The 21,442-nt window shown below is 40.2% G+C and overlaps 1 protein-coding gene across 2 annotated transcripts in view; it reads right to left on the reverse strand.

Annotated features, from left to right (window-relative positions):
• OTUD7B (OTU deubiquitinase 7B) overlaps positions 1-21,016 on the reverse strand; it is a 55,465-nt gene extending 34,449 nt beyond the window's left edge. The window contains exon 1 of one of the 2 annotated variants that reach the window (XM_038562084.1): positions 20,677-21,016. The gene's annotated coding sequence lies outside the window, so the exon portion shown is untranslated. The remainder of the gene's footprint in view (positions 1-20,676) is intronic. The other variant, XM_038562083.1, reaches the window with a different exon arrangement.
• Positions 21,017-21,442: the final 426 nt, after the last annotated feature.

A 21,442-nucleotide genomic window follows, 5' to 3' on the forward strand; every position in this document is an offset into this window, starting at 1 on the left:
TGGCTTTCCTGATACTCGCATCTTAGGTCTCCAATTTGACTATCAGTCATTCAATCAAAATTTACCAAGCTGGGTCCACCATGTACCAGGCACTGCTCTGGAGCCTTGGAGATAGATATAAATGAAGAAGAGAAGCCACAGTCCTACCTTCAGGGCACTCCAGTCTGCTGGGAAAAATCTAAACATGTCATTTATGCCCAATGGGGTAGGAAGAGGTTTAAGAACAACTAGTTTACCTGGATGGGTGGGGGAAGTTTCTCAAGCTGGGTTTCTAAGGATGTGTAAGAGATCCTCAGGCTGGAAAACGAGATATATTCCAAACAGAATTAAAATCCCTGAGGTTAGCACCTTTCTTTTATATTTTAAAAAATTCTAAACAGGCCTAAAAGATTGCTTGGCACATAGTAGATGCCTAACAAAATTTGTAGTTCTAAGTTATTCATACTAGTCCATGTGTATGGATGATTGACAGTTAATCTATATTTGAAACAGGCTTGTGAATTATTTACTGGTTTCAAATGTCATCATCTACCCCACTGATACATATAATCAAGGTCTACATGGAACAAATACAACTGTACAGCTGTCTGTTCACTAAAAATTACTTTTATTTTGCTGTAATTTTTGTTTTCATAGCACTTTCACAAATATGACCTCAATAAGAATTCTAAAAATTAAATACTCCTTTTGAGATTTTTAATCCCCTCTTTTCTGATGGAAAATACATACAGACAGGGAAACTTGCAAAGCTTAAATGATACCCAGAGAGCAAGAAGTTTGGATCTAGGTATTCTGAGTTTGAATTACAGGGTTTGTCAATTCTATAGGCATTTATGGCGAAATCCAATCAGTCTAGCCATGCAAGCTCAACAGACTAAAGAATTATTTAATATTTTGCTTTTAAAAATACTATCCATATTCATCCACACTACTGTCCCCATCCTCCCCACTCACCACTAACTCCACCAATACACACATATTTCTATTTCCAAGTTGGAGTTAGGAAGCAGAAACTCCAACCCAGGATATCCTGAGACCCAAATAATTTTGGGTCTCTTTCATTTGTATAGGTTGTGCCATTTGTGGTAATAATTTTTCTTTTAGGGACACCTAGGTGGCTGAGTGGTTGAGTGTCTGCCTTTGGCTGGGGGCATGATCCTGGGGTCCTGGGATCAAGTCCCACATTGGGCTCCCCACCAGGAGCCTGCTTCTCCCTCTGCCTATGTCTCTGCCCTCTCTCTGTGTGCCTCTCATGAATAAATAAATAAATAAATAAATAAATAAATAAATAAATCTTTAAAAAATAATAATAATTTTTCTTTTAAAAGCAACCAAGCCTCACGCAACTGGGTGGCTCAGCTGGTTAAGTATCTGACTTGATTTTGGCTCAGGGATCTTAGGGTTGTGAGATGGAGCCCTGTGTCCGGCTCCATGCTAGGTGTGGAGGCTGCTCAAGATTCTCTCTTTCCCTCTCTCTGGAGGTGGACAGGACAGGGGCCATCACACACTCTCTCATTCTAAAAACAAACTTATAAACTGTACTCAGCACAGAGTCTACTTGCCTCTCTCCCACCCCTTCTGCTCTTCTCCCTGTGCTCTCTCTCAAATTTTTTAAATAAAATTTAAAATAAAAGCAACCGAGCCTCTTATATTTAAACATATGAAATTAGTTATAAGCATATAACATAATCTGACAATTCTAGTCTACCTGGGAATACAAACTATACATTTCTATTTTTACATAATTAACCTTGCACATTCGGGTCTAATGTGGAACAAGTCTGGTGATGAGGTGCAGAAAGTCAGTCTATTTTCCTTGTTTGGTACTTTGGAATTATGGACTTTAGAACCAGGACATCAGAGATCACTTCATTCCATACCCTCAAATTACAGATGAGAACACTGAGAACCAGGTGAGGGAGATTAAATGACTTGCCCAAAGTCACAGAGCTAACTATAGTGCTAAAACTGTGTATAGAACATAAAGTCTGTTGACTGCTACTCTTTTTTTTCTCCAAAGATTTATTTTAGAGAGAGAGCTCATACTCAAGTTGGGGAGGAGGGGCAGCAGAGAGAGATAGACTATTCAAGCAGACCTTCCCCTTCTCCCCACTGAGCACTGAGTAGGGAGCCCAAAGTGGGGCTCGATCCCTTGACCCATGAGATGATGACCTGAGCGGAAACCAAGAGTTGGATACTTAACCAACTAAGCCACCCAGGCACCCCTGTTGACTCCTATTCTATCAATCTTTATCTGACTCCTATTCTAGCAATCTTTATCTGACTTCACATATACCGATGACTTTCAATTCTCTATGTGATCCACTTTGTGGATTTATCTATGAAAAATTTCCTTTTCTCCTGCCACCAAGATAAATCTCTTACTTCTACAGATGTGTACTAAAGAAAAAGATGCCTAATTAGGAAATTTAATCATTTAAACAAATCATATTAAGGAAAATCATCTTTGTTTTGCTCATCACCACTAAAGATAGAAACTGGATTTGAACATATTCTAGCACTATATTCCTGAGGTCTAAAGTTTTGGAGCAAGAGGGTAGGATAAAATTAAGTGTGACAAAAGGATAGATTTTTCTTTTTCTTTTCTATTGATAATATAAAGCTACAATATAGTTTTCATATGCTGTTATGAAATCATAGCAATAACTAAATTTTGAACAGAATAAAACATAAACAGACGCCTGGGTGGCTCAGCAGTTGAGCATCTGCCTTGTGCTCAGGGTGTGATCCCAGGGTCCCAGGATCAAGTCCCACATCGGGTTCCCTGCATACAGCCTACTTCTCACTCTGCCTATGTCTCTGCCTCTCTTTGCGTGTCTCTCATGACTAAATAAATAAATAAATATTTTTTAAAAAGAATAAAACATAAAATAAAAACCAAGAGAGAAATAAAGCATCAACTTTTGATGAAAGGCACGATTTCCTTAATCTTACCATTCTGGGAGGCCATACTGTCCTAGACTGATATACTTTATCAGTATAGGATTCATAGTAATGGAATGTAGTTGACTTTACCAATAAACTGGAATGAGTTGTTTCCTATATAGACAGATGCTTCCAGTAAAATGTACTATAAATCCCTAAAATCAAACATATGTCAAATCTTGTTTAACTTTCTTCCCACAATAGAGTATGTCAAAGTAGTATAGGCAACCCTTCGAGATGACATAGCCCTAGGCAAAGTTTTCAGGGTAAAAGTCTCTGCCTTTCCTTTTCACTTCCACAAAAAGTACAAAAGGTATGAATTAGTACACAAGTCAGTTGGCAAATATCCCACTGTCCTGAGTTTTTCTCCTTGAAATTAATCCAAGAAACCAACCTTCATTAGAATGAGTCTTATCCCTAACCTTAAAAATGTTAATATTTTTAACACTATTATTGGTAGTGCTAGCTTTGCAAGTCACAAAATACTTTCTATTTGAAGTATTACTTAGAGTCGCTGAGAAAAATGCAGAAGATAAAAGGAAACACCATAAGCAATTATCTCAAATATCAAAATCAAACCCAGTTCAACTGGAATTGAAAAGCATTTTCAACTCTACCACTAGGTCAGAAACACTATTGCTATCAAAAAAAGCATAGGACCCTAGCAAAGGAAAATCACAAATTTCCCTTTAAATTAGACCTGATTCAATTTGTACATGTTAAGACCACAGTTTCATCAAGAATCTGATGTAAATCTTCGATACCCCAACCCATTTTCCAAATGCTTTACCCAGTTAAATTATCAATAAATATTCTTCTAAAAGGAGGAATAGTTAATGATAAGAAAACTGCCCTAGGAAGACAAACTGACAGCACTCACCATTCAAGTACCTTTAAAGATTTAACTAATACTTACTGTGCACCAATCAAGTACCAAGCACTAGGTTAGACACATCCACATAAATCATCTCATTAACCTTATGTGCCTAAATCCCAATCTTAATTGGAACCAACTAGTTCTAAAACCAGCCACCTTGATCCCACCTAATTAATCCCTAGGACTCAACTGAAACTCAGCTTCTCACTCTCACAGACATTTTTTAGTGCTTCCTAATAGGTAATGCTTACTACAAAACCTGTGTGCCTATTGTTAAGCTCCCAACTCCAGAACAAACACTGTTCATCCAAGATATGGCACATAGTGATAATGACCATAATCTAAAACAAGTACTCTCTTGGATCATAATAGCTAAAGAATAAACCTAGAATACTAAAAAAAACTCAATTTCAGCTGGGCAGAAGACACTGGATTTTATTTTATTTTTTTAAAGACTTATTTGATTTATTTGAGACAGAGAGAGAGCATGAGACAGGGGAAAGGGCAGAGGGAGAGGAGGATCCCAAGCAGACTGTGTGCTGAGCAGGGAGCCCCACAGGGCTTAATCCCAGGACCCTGAGATCATGACCTGAGCCAAAGGCAGACACTTAACTGATGAGCCACCAAGGCATCCAACATGGGATTTCAATAGTCTTCCCAACCTCAAGACTATTTTTTTAGTCCTCTGAATACAGAAAGCCTTCTCTATTTGAATGAACTGCAGGAGGCCAAGTTCAGTCCAAGAGTCCTCACTCACATATTCATCAGAGAACTGGGAGAAAAAGAAAAAAAAAAATACTCCAACTGGTATGACCACATTACAACATTAGCAACACATTACTCACCATGCTACAAGAAAGCACTTGCAAGTGGGCAAGGAACATTCTGGAAGCCAAGGAAACAAAAACTCTCCCAGTCCTCAAAACACAAACACATCCACATGCCAAAGCAGGTCACACTGTCCAGTTTATACCCAAGTATGAGTGAGTGGAGAGGGGGTGGGAGAGAAGAAGGAAGAGAGGAAAAGCATTATTGGGCAGGTGTGCTTATCAGCACCAAGAGAGATTTCTTTCTTGGATTCATGGAGAACCTTTTTAAACAAAAAAATACTAGACACCATACCTATCTATAATTTGATTTATTTAAATAATCACAGAGAACATGCAATATATGTAAATGGCAGCATGTTATAGTGGTTGCATACATTCCCTTTGGAATCCACCAGATCTCTATGTAAATCCTACATCTGTCACTTTCTTTTTTTTTTATCTGTCACTTTCTTGCTGTGTGACCTCAAGCAAATTATTTAACTTCTCTGTGCCTTAGTAGGGAATTCATCTGATAATCACTGTGGTATCCTCAGCACCTTCAACAATACCTATATATCTTGGCTGAATTGATATTTTATTAACACAGTAATATGAGATGAATTAATCTGTAAATAGGTATAAAAACATCTACCTTATTGAACTGTTATGAGTATTAGGTGAGATGATATATCAAGTACTTACTATATATAACTCATGGTAGGGTCTCACTATTAAATAGTAAAGTTTTCTTCCCTTTACTTCCTAGCTGGGTCAGAAGTCATAACAGAAGAGACATGGCAAAGATTAAAATGGGGTAAGCATTGTAGAAGCCAAGCGTTGCAAAGCGTTACTACTAGGGTCCTAGTCATATTATCCAGGAATATTTCATCTTCGCATATGAAGTTAAATAAAAGACCCTTGTAGTAGGTACATAATAAATGTTAGTTGATCCAGATAATGCTATTGTGAGTCTTCAGGTATCTGTTACCAGTCAGATAAAAGCCTGGCAGAATAGGAAAAGGGAGAGAAAAGGAAAGGGAGGGAAAACAGAAGGCAAAAGAAGTGAGACTGAGTCATAGCTTAAATATACCAGACTATATATTTAAAAACCAAATCTAAAGGATTTTTTAGAAGGCTATTTAATCTTCTAAAAACTTCCCATTAGCGTAAACACTCTACTGATTCACATTATTTACTGACCATTTTAGGTAGTAAGATCTATGTAAGTAAATTGTTCGTAACTGCTGACTGGGTGGTAAGCTTGAAAGATTTAGGCCCAAAACTCTCCTCCCTTTACCCCAAAGAGACTGATGGAGTCTTTGAGGCTACCTCACCTGCAGCCTGTAACCACAGCAACCTATCTACCTGCAGATGAAAAGATATTTCACCTTCAAAATCAGGGGTGGGAGAGTATATAGAATTACATCTAAAATCTGAAGGGATCTTTTTCCTTGACTGTGAAGAATTGAATGTCAGAAGAAGATAGCTCTAAAGAACGCCAGTCTCTTGTTGCATTATGAGCTGGACAGTATATACATGCAGTGTCTGAAAATAAGGAGAACCTATGAGAACTGAAACAGCTTGTGGGAAACCTCATCATAATGTGGTCTTGCAACTTCCTATTTCACTTACCAGGCATCTCCTCTGTGTATTTAACCACTTGACCCACCTCCTCTTAAGCAACAGGATATAATAGAGCACTGCCAATAGTCAAAAGAATGGGCTCCACATCAAGTTCTATTAACTTAGGAAGTGTGCAAACTTAGTCACTTAAATTATATATTCAGTACTGAGAATGTTGGGCTAGACTCAGTGCTCCTCAAAGGCCTCCACCAAGGTATCACTTTGGAGAGTCTATGTATCAGACACCAGCCAAACTAAGCTCCTCTACTGCTATAACCCAGATTGAGAACATGTGCATTGTTACTGTCTACCCTTCCTATAAGAGCAGTTATTAAATTCTATTTACTTTTCTTCAAATCACTGGAATCTCTTCTCTCTCCCATTACCATCTCCCCTGTAGAAACTCCCTCCCCCCGGACTATTATAACAGCCTCTCTACCTGGTCTCTCTTCTTCCACTTCACACTGGAGAGCTGAAATCCATTTTCCTAAAATACTCATCTACACATACAATCCTTTGCTTGGGGATTTTTCACTGTAAGTATAAACCAAATTCCTCTGCCTGAGATTTAAGGCCCTCTCCGATTTACTTAACTCTACAATTTTATTAATCTAATTGTTTGCTGGGATGCCTGAGTGGCTAAGCAGTTGAGCGTCTGCCTTTGGCTCAGGGCATGATCCCAGAGTCCCAGAATTGAATCCCACATGGGGCCTCCTGCATGGAGCCTGCTTCTCCCTCTGCTTATGTCTCTGCCTCTCTGTGTGTCTTTAATAAATAAATAAAATCTTTTTTTAAAAAAAAATCTCATTGCTTGTCTACTTGCTCTACCCTCAAAACAAGGTTGGTTTAGTTCACTGTGCTCATGCCTTGATTGCCTTCTGAAGTCTTTCTTCTCCTAAGGTCTAGATTACCCTAACTATAAAATTTTCCCCTACTCCCGCTAAACTTCTATATAATTCCAGAGGGCACCTGGCTGGCTCAGTTGGTAGACCATGCAACTCTTGATCTCAGGGTTGTGAGTAAAAGCTCCACATAGGGCATAGAGTTTAGCTTAAAAAAAAAAAAAAAAAAGAAAAGAAAAGAAAAGAAAAAGAAAACATTCTATGTAATTCTGTACAACTGTACTCCTCACTTGACACTTAGTACCCATGACTTTATATTATTTCTTTTTTATGCAAATAATTCAATCTTCACAACTAATGAATAAGGTCTTCATGACTCTCTTTGTTTCCTGAAGCCTAACTTTTCAGAGAACAAATATTTAATAATATGCTTACTGTTAACAATAACTACTACCTTGGACAAGTCTAACTTTCTAGGCTTCATTTTCCTGACCTAGAAAATGATGACAGTATGTAAACTTCCTTTCAGCTCTAAAATGCTGTATGATGGTATACATACTACACGGTAGTTTGTTTCTCACATTTTTTTCCTATATAGGTATTTATATATATGTAACTATATCCCATTTAACACAGAATGTAAATTCCCAAAGGCCAATTCTCCTATTACTTGTCTAGTTTATTTGCTGGGTAACACTTCCTTGGCATCTCCTTAGAGCATGTTGTCCAAATTCTGGTACACAGCAGGTATTCGGTAGAAAGGAATTTATGGTCTCAAGCTGGCAGCAAACATCAAGAGAAATTTGTGTAGATGATTTTTTTATCTTAATTTCCATAATGAACTAGCATATTACAAAAAACTTCAAAGATGATATGAGAGAGAAGGAATTTAAGGTTTGTTAAAATGAGAGGTCACCTTGTGCCAAATAGCTAGGAATTTATTTTAGGCACAAAGAAACCAGGATGCAGCAAATATTAAGTCTAACTTTCTATTCTCAGAATTCTGAGGAGTATGGGAAGTCTTTATCCCTTGTCATCAAACACAGACTAAGTATTCTTTATGTCAGATAATTTTGTCCTTAGTACTGATAGAAAATTTCAGAAAATGAATAGTCTAACACTTGGCCAGGTAAGCTCTTAGTTCAAAGAAGACAAAAGCAAATACAAAGGAATTTATAAGAGCAGGTGAATTTTTAAAATAAGAACTTGCTGTCTAAAATATTTTTGTTAGCAATATATTTTGTCTTTCTCCGTTCTTCATATGAGACTACCTTCACGTAAAGACCAAGAATTCCTAATACTAAAGGCTCAGAGTTTTCTTTTCCTTCAATGTCAGTTATTAATGATTCAAAAGGCAATAGTAGAGCAACTCGTTTAAAATGACCCTGACTTTTCAAAGAACTATTTTAGAGCACAAGCTGATACTTTCAAAGCTGAATTGTATACATGATATCTTCCAAGCAGGTATGTGGCCTGGATACAAATCTGATATAGTTAAGGTACAAGGAAGGGTTATAAAGACTTCTTTTTTTTTTTTAAGATTTTATTTATTTATTCATGAGACACACACACACACACAGAGAGAGAGAGAGAGAGAGAGAGAGAGAGACAGGCAGAGGAAGAAGCAGGCGCCATGCAGGAAGACTCGATCCCGGGACCCCAGGATCACACCCTGAGCCAAAGACAGATGCTCAACTGCTGAGCCACCCAGGTGTCCCTTATAATATGTCTCTTTTCTTTTTTCAAAGATTTTATTTATTTATTCATAAGAGACACAGAGAGAGATGCAGAGAAACAGGCAGAGGAGGAAGCAGGCTACCTGCAGGGTGGCTGATGCAGGATTTGATCCCACCACCCTGGGATCTTGACCTGAGCCAAAGAGAAAGACTTCTAAGCCAGGTTTTGAAGGATGAGAGGAAACAAAGCATATTTAAATGTTTATACCTATCCTCATTCTTCCATTCCTAGTCCTCAATCCCATTCCGTAATATCTGCTAACTCCCACTATCTCTTTGTTTAGCCCCCACCCCATCCCTGCCCTGGGCTCCCTTAAACGAAGAACTGTTTGGAGCACTACAAAGTAAGAGTCTGGTGCCAGGAGCTAGGGCTCATAACTTCTTTTCCTGTTAAGTCTCCAAATAAAATCAAGGGCCACAGGTAATTTTCTCTTCCATGGTTTTCCCCACCACCAGATCTCCCTTATCAAGACTGAAGAGGAGACATTGGGATGGCAGGAAGTGCAGGGTGAGGGGACATTTACTCAAACAAAGTGTATGCTCCTTAAAGGCAATTCAATCAATTGTATGTAGCTACTGCAGCAAAAGTCTTAAATACAGGCTTATTTCCCCCAGTGTATTCTGGCCTACAATCCTTACCTTCCCCGTACAACCTTACCCATTACATACTTAATATGTGTTGAAAAATACAAACATTTTACTAAACACTTGAGCTTAAGATAACTACAAAAGAAAACTGGTTGCAAATTAAAGTTCAGAAATGTGTTTTAGAATTATAAATGGATTTAGGATTATCCACTTCAAAAAGGTCGATGATAATGTTCTGCAGAATGCCAAGAGAAAATCAAAACTGGACTATAAGATTTAACCATACAAAACTGCCAATATTTGACTGCTTTTACCTACAAAATTGCAATTTCATATAGTTTCATTTAATATTTAATTTCGACTTGGCAGGGAATGGAAAAGCTTCCGCGAGGCTGAAATGATGTTATATTGGGACCGCACCTCCCAGAATTAAAAAAGCTTCAAAACATTCTACTGAGATACAATGTGGTTTCAATAAAAAAGGCAAGTATTAAAAGTATACGTACATACATATAAATGTATGTACAAATGTGTATATTAGGCCCTCTTCTTTAGGGCCCTAAGAATTCCTGGATCTCAGCAGTGTTTATTAAGTGAACAGAGAGGCTGCTTTTTCTCAACACCAGTATCCCATCTCGAGTGAGGGTGTCAAGACCTTGATGACAACAGCAGAATTTGATAGCCACAGGAGCACACTGCCTCACAAATGCCATCAGGATCTATTCCCAGGAATATCCTCATTGGATGATATCATCAATCAATTCCCATTTCATTTCTCAGGGAATGTTTGCTCATCTGCAGGAAGTTAGTCTTGATTGCCCCTGCTATTTATGAGCATTTTATTTAACTTTCAGTGCTGAATGTTTCTTTACAAGCTCTATTTTCATGGGGGCCACTATCATTCTCATAACTAACAGTTCATCAACACAAAGGATTGTCTTTATTTTTTTAGTTCATTAATTAACCATTTAGTCACTAATAGTTACTAAATGCCTACCATGTATAAGTTACTGTGGCAAGCCCCAGGAGAGACAGAAAATAAAACAAACTTCTCTGCTGTCAGGGAGCTCATAGTGTAGTAGAAATGGCATGCTAAGGGCACAAATAAACAAAAACACAAAAATATACAACTACTACCAAACAAGTATGAATAAAATAAGAGGAGAATTCAGAAGTGGGAAAGATCATATCCTGTTGGAGGAAAAAAAAAGTCAGGAAAGTTTTCATGGAAGATATAGTTTAAACTGGGACTTTGATGGGTAGGATATTTTTCAACAGGACAAATGAAAAGGGCATTGGAGGAAAGAGGCTAAAAGATTAGATGATTATGTGAATTAGATCTACATGAAGACACATCTGAAAAACAATATTGAGGGGGGAAATTGCAAAAGGATACATACAGTACAATTCCATTTATGTAAGGTTTCAAATCTACATGTTGTTTATGTATGTTATATGTACCTAAAATACATAAAAAATAAAGTATAAAACATGAAATTGAATAATAGGTAGCAAATCAGGCCAGTAGTCATTTCCCAATAAAGAGGAAAGAGGAAAGGATGCACAGTAGGACTCAGCTATATCTAACATTATATCTTAAACAGAATAAGAGATCTAAAACAAATATGACAAAATGTTAATATCCATAAAATGTGGGTTATGGGCAAAAAAATGTCTTGGGGTTTTTTTTCCCCTGGACTTTTCTAAATATTCAAAATATCTCATTATTCAAAATTTGGAAATTAAGAAAGGGCCAGGTGACTGGAAAAACAGTGGAGTCACTAACCCAAAAATAATGATCAGGATTAAGATGCTTTCCCTAAACTTTCAGGGAACACTTGATTAGTCTGGCTCTCAACTGAACAGGATCCTTCATCCCTCAGAGTGTGCACAAAAGGCAGTCAGAACAGGGTGGGGGGAAGGCTAACAGATACAGACAAGAAGGAAGTTTTTATTGCCATCCTAAATCAGATATCCAAGGAGAGTGACAACCATGCTCCCACACAACATAAATGCCAGTATAACCAAGTCTTCTCCCCCCCCCCCAAAAAAATAAGCCAAGGAAACTTCTAGTTACATAGGAATTCAGATAAAGACTCACTGAGTAGTTATTCTGTGCCTCCTCTCTCCCTTCCTCCCCCTACAAACACTCACAAAAACAAAATGTACCCTTGCCCACTTGAGAAAGAATTAAGAATTGGCAATTCTGTTTAAGTGGACAGTTTCCAAACCAAGGCCCATCTCTGGAGATGTGGACAGAGCCCAGAGAGGAGGGTAAAGAAATCACAACTCAGTTAAGTTTGGGGGAAGACTTATCAATGGAAGGTACCCATCCTTCCACATCCCCTGTAGCCCAACCTTTCCCAGGGGAATCTAAGAACCTCTAAGATATCCTTCTATCCTGTTCTGTTCTTCTCTAACAAAATGACTGAAACACAAAACCCAAACCCTCATTTAGCACTTTAAACCCAATTTCCCTTCACAAAAACCCAGTGAAGGGGCACCTGGCTGGCTCAGTCAGTAGAACATGCAACTCTTGATCTGAGTGTCATGAGTTCAAGTCCCATGTTGGGCCTACACCTTACTTAAAAAAAAAAAAAAAAATATATATATATATATATATATACACACACACACACACATACACACCCCAAAATTTAAAAACACAGGAAAGGAAAATTTAGAACACAAGTATAATGACAAATCTTGGTTTTTTTAGATAAATATCCTTTTTGTGGGTAACCAATTTATCCAAGCCTATTTCCTCTACCAAAGTTTCACTGGCACAATCTAAAATTAAGTTTAAAAGAAAACAACTTGAAGGGAATTTAGCAAGAGAGATAATTACACCTGCACACTCAATAAATACCCTGACATTCTTCTACATCTGAATCATTACAGATGAATAATCCTAACATCCTATTCACTCCACTCCAGGGCACCCAACTGCCCCAGGTCAAAAGTCCCTATTCCCCCAAAGTACTCTCAGAGCAGATCTTCTTCAGTCAGACCTGGGAAAAAGCCACTGTTCACTCTGGACTGGTAAAAATGACAATGGGATGGAATGTCTTCTAGCACAGTGCACTGTGGCAGGATGTAACAAACACCGGAATAGGACGTCAGGGAATCAGAGAGGTGAAATGACATTTATTAATCACCAACCACATTATAGCCACTGGAGATTGAATTCCAGACCAAGCTATTACAAAACTACTTCTAAGATCCTGAGTAAATCTCAGGTATGCCCTCTGAAAATAAACAAGGTAAACTAAGAAACAGTCCCTGTAGTCTCTGATTCCATGAGTCTACAAACATGATCACTCAGTAATCAATGTGTTACTGTTAAGCATAATAAACGCACTTTAAAAGCCTTTTGCTTTTGTTCCTCTCCAACGCACCCTCTACACCACTGACAAAACAATCTTTCTACAAGTTGAAACTTACTTTTTCATCCAGTGCTTTAAAACCCTGAAATGCTCATCATTTACTGCAGCACAAGCTAAAGCTGTCCATGATCAGCCTTACCTACTTCACCAGACTCATCCCTGCCCTCCAACCCTGTCCTCCAGCCACAATAATTACTTAAAAGTTACCTGAAGAAGTCTGGCTGTTTTGTTCCTTTAAGCTTTTGTTCATGCTGTTTTCTCAGCCTGGAGTGTACTTCTCCCTGCCTTCTGTAGGCTACACCCTTAACTCATCTTTCAAGACTCATCTCAGATGTCATCTCCTCTGGGAGGCACTTTCCAACCTCTGCATGCCCAAGGCAGAAATGACCTTTAGACCGCTACTTATCCCCCTACATAACTTCTGTCACAACAACTACTACACACTTCATATATCTATATATTTATGCATCTGTCTCCTCCCCCTGGATCCATAACTCCTTGTAGGTTGAGAACTTGTCTGACTCATCTGTTTCCTCAGTGCCTACCTAAGACAGTGCTTACAAGGTAAGAGACGTTCAAGGGATGTTTGCTGGAGTTGGGAGGAAAGGAACAGAAAACAAGAAAGGACAAAGAAGTCAATTAAGATGGCCCAAAGAGTGTAGAATAATTGAGTTTATCACTACCATTATCTCTGGCCTTTTGCTCTTTCCCTAAACTCTAGTCTTCAGAGAGCTTATTCATTCTCTTGGCTACAGCTACCATATCCATGTTGATGAACTGCAAAACCACATTTCCAAATGTATTAACCTCTGACTCTACTCTCCACCAGCTATGGGCTCATCTGTAACAACCGGTTCAGCTTTTACTTGGGCATTTCATTGCCACTTTGTATCTCAAACTGAACTCATCAAATTCCCCTACAAAATGAGGAAACCTTCCTAACTTCCCTATCTCAATGTCTCAGAAACCCAAGCTTAAAATGTCATAGTCATACTTGATGGATCACTCTCTTTCATCTGCTACATCCAATCCCCACTGACTTCAACTTTTTCTCCACAATCTTTTTCCCTCTTTCTCTCCTTATCCCACCTCCTTCAACTTGAGTTCAGGTCTCATCACCTTATCCTTCTTCCCTCCTCGACCACCTGTTTCCTACTGTAATCATATTACTGTCCTCCTCAAAAATTCGCAGTGGTTCACTATTTCCTATCATTTAAAATCTCAACTTAAAAGCCTGCCTTTTAAGGCCCCTCTAAAACATAGCTCCTAACCAACCTAACCACTTCTTTCACTACTATTCACTGCTACTCAGCTCAGTCTTATCACTGCCCCAAGAAAACCCAAGCCTGGTCCAGGCTTTTGCTTGATCCCTCTCAGCTCCAAAATGAAATGATTTTGTTGTTATTTGGTTCATCTTCACCCCTTGTACCTGAGACAATTTGGTTTACTTTTTCAAGATCTGGGATAAGTTACAATTCCTCTGTGATAGGAATTGAGTGCCCTTCTCCCCAAATACATACGGTCTGAGGTCTGTACTATACAAGCAATAATACGATTTCTCATTTTCTTCCTTTTATTTGTCTGGCATAATAGAGGCTCAATAGGTATTCACATCTTCCTATATTCCTTACTCCCAGCTAGACTGTAAACTCTTCAAGGGCACAAAATAGTCATTTTTTTTAATCCTCTGCATTATGCATAAACCTAGCATAAAACTAAACTCAAAGCAGGTCACTACGGATGCCTCAGTGGCTCAGCAGTTGAGCGTCTGTCTTGGGCTCAGGGTGTGATCCCGGGATCCAGGATCGAGTCCTACATTGGGCTCCTTTCAGGGAGCCTGCTTCTCCCTCTGCCTGGGTCTCTGCCTCTCTCTCTCTGTGTGTGTCTCTTATGAATGAATAAATAAATAAAATCTTTAAAAAAAAAAAGTCATTAAAAATAAAAGTTTAGTAACTTTTCCTACCCAAAACTATGTCTTAGAGAAATAAAAAAAGAGACATAATCCTAAAAAACACAGCTGAAAATAATCCTGAACTAAACTGTATAAATTAAGATTCCTGACTTCCACCTCTGATTTCCACTCAAAAATACTACAATCTCCTGACTCAAGAAGTAAATAATAATCCTGTGCTCATGACATCATAAGCACATAGTTTGGTAATGACTGTGAGAAGGTGGGGGCGGGGAGGGTAGGCAGGGATGAAGGAAAGCAAGTCAACTTAAAGAACAAGGTTGGAAGAACAGGCATGTGATCTTTTGTTTGTTTATTAAATGTGGACACTGCTCCTCATTCCTTTAATTTTTTTTTTAATTGGCCAGATTTTCAAACAAGTTTACTTAAGGAGGAAAAACCTGATGGTTTTTTAGTGGAGTTACTATCTGGAAGAGCCTCTACAAAGCCAAGTCCTTTGAAAAGGCCACCTTCATCTTCAACAATGCAACATGACACAATAGGATTCCTCCAGATACTGTGATTGAAGACTCATTCTGGCTACAACATAGGCATCATCTATAAATCGCTCTTAGGCATAAGGCATACAGCCTAAGTGGCCACACTGGACCTGCACAGATTTTGAAAAGAAACTGGTCTTCATTAATATATTCATATAGCCCAGTCTTAATTATCCATAAATGGATTATCCAATTTACAGGATTTCTGAGGCATAATCTTTAAACAAAGTTTGACTGTTCTTCTTCATCATCAGTATAACCTCCTCACCATCAGGTAATATAGGCTTAGAAATGCAAATTCATTTCAACATCAGTATGATCCTCAAAACATTAAAATGAATCTGGCTTTAAAAATAATGATTTTCTAACCAAGAAATTTCCATATTAAGTTCTGAATTGCTGAGTGAAGTAAGTCAGTCGGAGAAGGACAAACATTATATGTTCTCATTCATTTGGGGAATATAAATAATAGTCAAAGGGAATATAAGAGAAGGGAGAAGAAATGTGTGGGAAATATCAGAAAGGGAGACAGAACGTAAAGACTGCTAACTCTGGGAAACGAACTAGGGGTGGTAGAAGGGGAGGAGGGCGGGGGGTGGGAGTGAATGGGTGACGGGCACTGGGGGTTATTCTGTATGTTAGTAAATTGAACACCAATAAAAAATAAATTAAAAAAAAAAGTTCTGAATTACTTATACTACTGTTCGCTATTATAGCAGAGATAACTGAAAGTTAAATGTACTTAAAACACGATACTTCCTTACCATAAACTATTGAGGATAATCCAACTAGCCCACAAGCGCATAGTACAATTTGAGACAGGTACAAGCAGAGCTCAGCATAGTTAGTAAGACGTATGACCACAAAACTTCTGCAAGGAATCCTATGTCTCCTAGATGATCCCTTTAGGCCAAGATGGTCCAGAAGAGAAACCAAAGAGTTACAATGTACCGGTGCCTGCCTGATTCCTTGTCCCTGAGTTCCTGGACCAGAAGGCTCAATACTTTTCATTAAATCTATTCTTTGTTCAAGAACCTACAATGACTCTATTGACCCTTCCATCAACACCCAACAGTCTGGCCTCTGAGTCCCCTCCACCCTCTTGCCTGCTCTACCCATGACTTGACCACCCACATTCTCTCCAGTCCCTCTCATTTATGCTCCCAACAAACACAACTTAGTCATTCATACCATCACTGCATGCTGCATTCTATACTTTCTGCCTGGAAGATCTTTTATTTTCTTCTACTCAACATAGAATAGCTATTCATTTACTTGAATGCTCACACATATTTCAGATAAGGATAGACAAGTAAATTGTCTAAGATCACATAGTCAAGATTTGAACCAAGTCTGTCTAAATTCATTGGCCATGCTTCTTTATGACTCTAATCCACAGCCTCCAAGTCCATTGCAAATTTTGCCGATTCAGATATCTTCCCTAATTAATCTCACAGACTCTTTGTTACTTCAAGTTTTCTAGCCTTTATGTACTCCATTTATAGCACATTAAACTTGGTTTTGTTTATATGTTATGCTCTAAATATTAAAGCTTGTAATAGTGTGCCTTCCCATTTATATAAATCACCTTCCACAACCCTATCCCTGTCCTAGGGGCAAGGAAACCTGTCTTTATATCTTTTCTATCTTCCCAAAGCCTGTCACTGGAGCTTGGAGAGAGCTTTATCCACAAGAGTGCTCAATCATTATGTAGCCAGGATTTCTTACTTCACAAAACAAAATGCAAGGGTGCCTTGCATGGCTCAGTCTACTGACCATATGACTCTTGATTTCGGCTTGGGTCATGATCTCAAGGGTCTTGAGACTGAACCCCACATCAGGCTCTGTGTTCCCCGTAGAGTCTGCCTGAGATTCTCTCTCCCTCTCCCTCTGCCACTCCCACTCATGCTCATGTACACTCTATCAAATAAATAAATCTTTTCCTAAAAAAACCTTCCATCATATCAAAAACTCAACTGAGTTCTGGCATTCCTAAAACTGCCCTCCATCTATATTCCAGCTACACAGATTTTTTATATCTTTTTTTTTTAAAGATTTTATTTGTTTACTCTTGAGAGACACAGAGAGAGAGAGAGAGGCAGAGACATAGGCAGAGGGAGAAGCAGGCTCCATGCAGGGAGTCTGACATGGGATTCGATCCCGAGTCTCCAGGGTCACACCCTGGGCTGAAGGTGGCTCTACACCGCTGAGCCACCTGGGCTGCCCCAATTACACAGATTTTAATTACCTGAATTTATCAGGGGCTGTTGAGAAGATTTCACAGCTCCCAAATTTCTATTGGGAAGACACTGCTGAAGCCACACTTCAAAGCACGGTCTCAGGATTTTCCCTTGATGGGAGAATGTCTGGGGTAAAAGAGGAGGTGCTCTTTACAAAGCGCCTCACAAGGATCTGCCAGGATCCTTAGCATGCTTTTTTTTTTCTTTAAGAGAAGTAGTGTTTTTTTTTGTTTTGTTTTGTTTGTTTTTTTTTTTAAAGAGATCTTACTTACTTATTCATGATAGACATAAAGAGGCAGAGGGAGAAGCAGGCTCCATGCTAGGAGCCTGACATGGGACTCGATCCCAGGACTCCAGGATCACATCCTGGGCCAAAGGCAGGCGCTAAACCACTGAGCCACCCAGGGATCCCCGATCCTTAGCATGCTTAAGCATGCTTGGGAAGCTTGAAAACTTTAACAAGTGGCACTTAGTGCCCATAACAATTTGAAAATTTATTTTTAATACTGTTTTTAATCATAATTCACTGGGTTACATATACTGAATCTCAAAACCCCAAACAATGCCTTCTGAAAAATGGCAATAGTGCTAGACTATTAGGCTGCCCTATGCTATTCCTACTTATTCAACTGCTTCAATCCCCATGCCCAGCCTAACCCACCAGCCACCAAATAATAAATGCAGGGGAGGTTGATATAAATAGAAATAAATATACTTTCTGAATGGAAGTTCTTTTCTCTTCATAAACTCCTAACAAAGAATAACTATTTAATTTGCTTGACTGCTCATACATATTTTATAAATAAGGATAGAGAAGTAAATTGTCCAAGGTCACATAATAAATGCCATAATCAAGATTTGAACCAAGTTCTATCTAACTCCACAGGTCATGCCTCTTTATGACTTTAATCCACAGCCTCCAATCCTATTTCAAATTGTACTGATTCAAAAATCTCCCTTAATCATCCCATTGATATAAATAGAATTTTCCAGACATCAATAATAATTGGCATAAACTGACTCACAAATTAAGACAATTATTGATAGTCGACAAACTCTGGGAGGGTGTGTGTGATTTTTAAAAATTTGATTTTTCCCTCCAAATTAAATCTTTTTTCAGTAGGGGTCCCCAAAAGAAGGAGATTAAGAAAATAAAGCTTCAGGAATATTTCCAAGTTGTTAGTGACCTAACTCCACCAAGTCCAACTAACAATTACCATTCATTACTGTTCAGCCTGCCTTATACAAATCAGCAGACAGCCCTTTTTCTGGCAAAGGTTTACATTCTTCCCCCCACAAGGGAGTCTTTGGCATTAAATGAAAGGGATAGATTGAGTCAGGCAACAACAACAAAAAATTAGTAATAGTTTGGAAATTATCTTCCTTCCATCTTTCCTTCCTGCTTGAATGCATAATGCCCAAAGTGGATATCTGTTCAATTCTAAATTATTCATGTTAATGGATAATTATTGGCAGAAGGGTGCTGATACTCCAAAATGGAAAAAAAAATCAAAAAATAATCTATTTCAGTTTTGGAAGATCTTTTCAGCATATTTACCTTCTCAATTATTCCTAGCATGAGCTAATATTTGTACTCATTTGTGAGCACTAAGTACATAGTAACTGGCCACTTAACTCTGGGAGGTGCTCTGAGGCATGCGGGTAGCTAGTGAAGTTAGAACAAGACTGGTATTCACACTTCAGAAGAGCAACATCAAATTCATTTATTTTACAGTTCTGTTCAGCCCTCAAAATATCAATAGACTAGCACAGCAGGTTGGTTCCTAAACTTTAAAAGAACTGTTCAGAAAAACAATGAGGACAAAGAGTATAATTGTTTGCCTATAATGTATTCATTTACAAATTGTGCACGGCAAACTTTTAATTATAAGCCTAATTCTCCCTAGTCACCTAGCATAAGTCCCTGCTATCCTCACTCCACCAGGAATGCTCTCTCGTTTACTAGAAAAGAAATTTTCCAAATGTTTTTTTAAAATGCAGGATTTGCTATCTTTTTGGACTAGCCTTGCCACTACCTCTTCTTGTCCTTTTCCATCTTATAGATTCTGAAAGACAAAGGGATGTAACCTCCTCAAAGACCTCCTAAATATACAGCATGACAAGCCAAGACTGAAAAATTACCAGCTTCTGGTTTTTCTAAAAAGCATTTTACATATGAGTAAAAACAAAACAAAACAAAACAAAACTCAAAGTCCGGCTAATCCCTGCTTTTGCATTTATGAAAAGGAAACCCCCCTGAAGAGCGTGGGGGAGACTTTCTTCCATATAATCTCACCAGTCCACTTCTTTCAACTTAATCTCTCTATCAGTATCGTGCCCAGAGGAACCACCTAGGTTAGACAGACTACCTAGACAGGGAGGGAGAGAGACAGAGACAGAGACGGAGACGGAGAGAGACTCAGGGAGACTCAAAGCTCTGGTCCTTGTGAGCCGACAAGCTAAAAATACGCCGGCCCAGTAAACAAATCCCATTCCATCCCAACCGGAGCCACACCGTTAACCTAGTAATTATGAGAAGAGGAGTGAGATCACGCAGCCCCCAGCTTACTCATCATCAGCTTCTAAAGTTTCCATCGGCTCATGGCAACTTTTTTTTCTCAAGTTCACAAGTCTGCCCTAGAATTTATCAATCAGTCTCCCTCTCTCTCTCACCCACACACCCGCACACCTTCTTCGCTCCCTTCCTCCATTACTGGACGCACCTCAGTTTGTCTATCTACAGGGGAAAACAAGCTTGTTTTCTCTTCGTTGTACTTTTCTAGAGACTTCACAGTGAACTTTATCCTACTATGGGGGCAGGATAGGGGGCAGCCCGCACGCTCAACCCCCTTCAAACTCCACCATCCCTCCCGGAAAGTCTAGCTAACGAGGGAGGACTGTCCAGACCGCCCGGCAGCGCTTGGCGAGGGAGGCCGGGCGCGGGGAGGGGGCCGGGGACGCGGGGCGCAGGTTGAAGGGAGGAGTAACGGGGGAAGGCTGGGACGAAGCGGGCACAGCCGGGGCGCGGAGAGGTGCCGGGAGGCGGTGGCGCCGGGTGGAATATCATCGGAAAAGAGACGGGGGACAGTGGAGATCAGGGGGTCAGGGTCTGGGAGTCCGAAGACGCGGGAGGGGCGGGACGGACGGGGGAGGGTGACAGGGCAGGGGGCTCCGTTACCCTCGCGGCTCCCGGGGCAAGGCCCTAGGCCGGGGCGGAGCGCGGGGCCCGGCCGCCTCTCCTCATTCCTCTGCTGTGACCCCGGGGTCCGGCTGGCCCCTCCCCCGACGACGATGGAGGCGGAGGCGGTGGCGGAGGCTGCGACCGCGGCTGCTGCTCCGCACGGGATCAGAAGCTGGAGCCAGAAGGCACTGATCGGGACTGGCCTCCCCCAGTGGCTTTTTGCCTGCTCCACACCCCGTCTCCACTCCGACTCCGGCGGCTGGTTCGGGATCGGTGGCTTTCGGCCGTCCGGCCGGAAACTAGCGCCAGTTTCCGGCCGGAGCGGGTTGGTGGTGACACCCCAGCCGCCCCCAGGCCTCCGCCCGCCCGGCCCCGCCCCGACCTGCCCCGCCCCGCCCCGCCCCGCCCCGTAGCAGCCCCGCCTGCCGCGCCGCTCTCAGGGCTGCGGCCAGTTTGGCGCCTGCCCCGCGTGTGACCCCGTGTTTTCCTGGCCTGTGTTCTTAAGGCCTCTGATCTGGAGAGTTCTTGAACCGGAGCTGGGAGGGGAGGGAACGGGTAGGCTCTTGAGACTTTGATGTAGAGTCAGTTGGCTCCAGCCCTTTGGGAAGAAGCGGAAAGAGGCAGGTAGTTCTGGAAAGGTGAGGGGGTGAAAATACTTTGGAAGGAGAAGACCGAAATTCTGGTGACTCCTCACTGTCATTCTGGACTGACCAGAGGAGCATTAACAATGCTGCTACCAGACCAGTCTCCACCCAGGTCTGCA

Source organism: Canis lupus, chromosome 17, assembly GCF_011100685.1.
Source record: "Canis lupus familiaris isolate Mischka breed German Shepherd chromosome 17, alternate assembly UU_Cfam_GSD_1.0, whole genome shotgun sequence".
NCBI classification, from domain to species: domain Eukaryota; kingdom Metazoa; phylum Chordata; class Mammalia; order Carnivora; family Canidae; genus Canis; species Canis lupus.